The sequence below is a fragment of the Apaloderma vittatum genome, unplaced genomic scaffold (assembly GCF_000703405.1).
Source record: "Apaloderma vittatum isolate BGI_N311 unplaced genomic scaffold, ASM70340v1 scaffold37880, whole genome shotgun sequence".
In the NCBI taxonomy this organism is placed as follows: Eukaryota; Metazoa; Chordata; class Aves; order Trogoniformes; family Trogonidae; genus Apaloderma; species Apaloderma vittatum.
The window spans coordinates 1-4,247 of NW_009696887.1; the positions used below are offsets into that span (position 1 = coordinate 1).

Consider the following 4,247-nt stretch of genomic DNA (forward strand, 5'->3'; position numbering starts at 1 on the left):
CTAAATATATATAGCTAACTCTAAATGTGGACATATATAACTATAAATGGCATCAACATGTACACAGAGACACAGATGCACACATAGACATATATACACACACATATATATATATAAGTACTTGTATATAAATGTAAGCATGTTCATATATACACACACACACACACACACACACACACACATACTTGGTGTATATATATATATATAGTTTTTGTGTGTGTGTATCTGTGTATCTATATGTGTATATGAATATAGTGTGTGTGTGTATACATACACACCTAAATAAATAAATATATGTAACTACATATATTACACACACACACACACACACACACACACACGCGCACCTCTCTCTTCTCTCTATATATCTAAATGTGGACATATACAGCTATAAATAGGTGTGTGTCTGTGTGTGTGTGTGTGTGTGTGCGCGCACATAGACACAGACACATAGAAGCAGACAGAGACACAGACACACACAGAAACACAGAGGCACACACAGAGACAAACACAGAGGGATCACTGCATATAAATGTATGCATATACAGACATGTGTGCACAAGATTGCCCACACATAGAGAGGCAGAGCTTGCTGGAGAGCGAGCCCCTAGACACTGATACACAGACACGTATCCACCTCTAAATGTGCACACGTATCTACAGACGGTGTGAGCACACAGACACTGACACACACACAGAGACCCTCCCCCCCAAAAGCAGCACCAGCTGCAGAGCACTTGGCCATGGCTGCACGCATTTGCACCCGTACAGCTCCTTACCTAGCTGACATGGTACACATATAGCTATAGATAGAAGTGCTATATAGATACGCACACACATCAGCACGCTTGTGTTTGTGTGTGTTTCTGTGTTTTAGCTATAGACACAAAGCTCTATAATAGAGTTTGTGGGGGGGGTTTATATACACACACACACACACACACACACACGTGTATGTTTGCACGCACATGTATCTGACTGTGTATGTTTATGGTTGGCGCTTATATGGGGCAACTGGCCATGGTTATGTGCATCTGTATAAATGCATAGCTATGTGGCTACGTACACACATGCACATAAAATACATTATATATTATACATGAACTATCTGATATATAACAAACATCCCCGCTCGGTCCCCATGTGCTGCCTGATCTGGTTGAAATGTGTCCCTGCCCATGGTAGGGACGTTGGACTGAATGAGCTCTAAGCTGCCTTCCAGCCTGGGCCGTTCTATGATTCTGTAATACATTAAATGTGTATATACACACGTATGTGTGACTATACCGAGCTGGCTCTATATATCTAGCGATACAGCTAGCTATGTACTGGTGTATATGTACGTATACGTGTGTGTGTTGTGTGCGCGCGTGAGTACACATATGCATCTGTGAAAATGTGTGCATGTGTCTACACACATGTATGTGTGTGTACACACACGCACATATACCCATGTATACCTCCCTCTGCATGCTGGCAGCAGCTCTGACATCTTTGTCCCCCTCACAAACATGCTGGTGCCAACCACCCACAAACCACCGAAAAGCTCTGGGGTCTCATGGAACGGGGCCGGAGGGAGAGACACACGTGCTCACCGTGCTGGGGGCACACGATGCCCACCCAGGGCTCAGTTACACACTGTGGCCAAGCACCGCCTGCCCCCCTCCCTGCAACCCCCCCAATCTGTTTGCTGCCGCTGATCTTGGCTCTCAACATCAATAGTTCCTCTCGCCCGTATTAAACTCTCATCTTGTTGCCTTTGTAGAACACATTTGTCTCTCTTCTTCAATAAAACGCGTGTGTGTGACGCGTTCCAGGGCGGGTGTGCCAGCCCGTGCCCCCCGGTGCTGCCGCCTCTGCGGGGGCCGGGGCTGGTGCTGCTCAGACACCCCCGAAAAAAATGGGCTTTGGATGGGCATGAAGGGGCCACGCCCCGGTACCGAACGCTCCCTGGCCATCGATCACTCGCTCTGCCGAGCGGCTTTTATGAGGAACAAACAAATTGTTTCGCCATTTCTGGTTTTTAATGGCTCAATCTGTGACAAATGAGCCATCGGGGTGACGGGGACGTAGTGGCTGCTTCCACAGCAACACTGGGACGGGTCCCCCTCCCACCTGAGGAGCGCAACAGCGAGAGCCCAGCTCCGTGCATGCAGAAGGGCCCTGGAGCAGGAGGGGGAAGTCGGGTTTTGGGGGCCGAAGCAGAGATTTGGGCAGCCGGGATGAACACGCGGCCAGGGCAAGGAGCTGTGAGGGCTCGGGGTCACCAGTTGCCTCAGAGCACCCGAGGGTGCTTTGTGCCACCACAGCACGTTGGTTGCCAAGAGCAAAGTCTCCCAGCAAGGTCGACACCCGGGAAGTGAAGCGAGGGCTCCTGCTCCACAGGTGGGAGAGGGCTGAGGGGTCAGGATCGGTGCAGGCAGCAAGTGAACCCCAACAACTCTGTTCTGAGAACGCTGCAGGACAGCAGGGGCAGGGCCCCCCCACGTTTCCCACCCTATGTGGGGAGCCCAGGCCTGGCAGCAGGTGGGCTCACACCGACAGCTACAGCATCAAGGAGAAACACCCAGAGACGTTCTGTGCCCTTTCTGACAGCTTTTAGCACGTTTCACGTTGCTCTTCAACCTGTCACCTGCGTGGCTCTAGGTGAGCCCCTGGGACACAAGTCAACTTTGTTCCCACTTGTTGCAAGGCTCAGAGAGGTAAAAACACCCTCATCCCGTGCCCATCGCAGTCTCTGCAAAAGTGCCAAGGGTCGTGCCAGGCTGAGAGAACACATCGCTTACGGGAACACAGCCCACACGAGGCCCCGGTGTGAGCGTTAAGGAACTCCTGCCAGGAAGGGAATGACTCACCAACAGCCCCTCCAAGGCTGCTCAGCTCCAACTGCTCCTCTGCCCTTCCCACTTGGGTCACACAGGGAAATGCTCCCCAGAACTCCTGGAGGCTCTTTCAGCACCAGGGAAGCCACAGAAGCCATGAAGCAAATGCTTTTGAAAACCATTTTTATTTAAATAAGACTTTTAAATACATTACATAAAACATTAAAAATGAAAACAAAGACCTGTTACGTCACAGGGCATTAGGCAGCAGTTGCTAGTAACACAGAAGCTCTGGGCTCTATCTACAATGATACTCGTTACATTAGTCCAAAACTGATCCCTTGTCAAAAGTTTAACCCAGTGTAACGGATCCAGCCCGGTATCTCGGGGCTCGAGGGGGGATCAGCACCTACCAGGCCTGAACTGCAGCCATCCAGCCTTGAAGTCCCTCTTCAGTTACTCCTCATGCTCAAAGCCAGACTCCCCAAGTCCCTCCAACACCAGGAGCCAACAGCACCTGTGGGAAGGCGCCATCTCCCCACAACCAGGGCCTCGCTCTGTGTGGCACCGCGGGAGTTACCGTCCATCAGGCTGGAAGAGCAGCTGGACTGGGGAGCGATCCGGGCAGCATCTGGACTGACGGGCCGAGTCCCTTGGCATAACTTGAAACATCTGGTTACTTTTAGCTTCAGGCTGGACCGTGCCCAATGCCCGATTTACCTCTGTTAAATGAGGGACAGCAAGACGAGATAGCATGGGCTCTTGTCAGTTTATTACATCACTGAATTACACCAGTCCAGACTGAACAGTGGACCCAAGATTGTTACATTACACAAACCAGCTGGTTTTATACTTATGACAAGGGACAGATGGGAGTTTCATGGTAAGGAAGTCTTCTTGCATAAAGCTTCAGTGACCCACAGGCACTTAAAACCCATGGACTTTCAGCTGGTCGTCTTTAGCCAGTCCAATCTGCAAGAAAGAAAACGCACTTCAGAGCACGCCGCGGCAGAGAGGCTCCTGTGCACACCCACACGCAACCTACTACGCTGCAGGCACTGTCAAGCTGTCAAATTTCTGCTCCCCCCTAAAGCAGGGAATGAAGGTGAGACTGCGACTGCAGAACCTCGCCGGATGGCATTTGCCAGAGGCAAGAATTTCAAGAGCAGCAGAAAGAGCTTCCTCCATCAACTTGCTTTTCTAACGCCAAGAAAATCAGAACCTGCGTAGTCAGAGGCTCAAGTCGAGCGTAACACAGAGCTAGCAGGCGTGGCGGGCAGAAGGCAGCTTACCTCGACGAGGAACTGGCATATGTTCTTGCGCTGGTCACCTTGCAACTGAATCACTTCTCCATATTCGGGGTGTTCGATTACAGTACCATTGCAGGCAAATTTCTACAACATAGAGAAAGGCCTCCTTAGCACA

The 4,247-nt window shown here is 50.5% G+C and overlaps 1 long non-coding RNA gene across 1 annotated transcript; it reads right to left on the reverse strand.

Moving 5' to 3' along the window:
* Nucleotides 1–3,573: 3,573 nt before the first annotated feature.
* Nucleotides 3,574–4,237, reverse strand: LOC104279261. The gene is made up of 2 exons (XR_717861.1): nucleotides 4,115–4,237; nucleotides 3,574–3,794 (listed from the first exon to the last, which is right to left on the reverse strand). It is a non-coding gene; the product is annotated as an uncharacterized LOC104279261 (long non-coding RNA).
* Nucleotides 4,238–4,247: the final 10 nt, after the last annotated feature.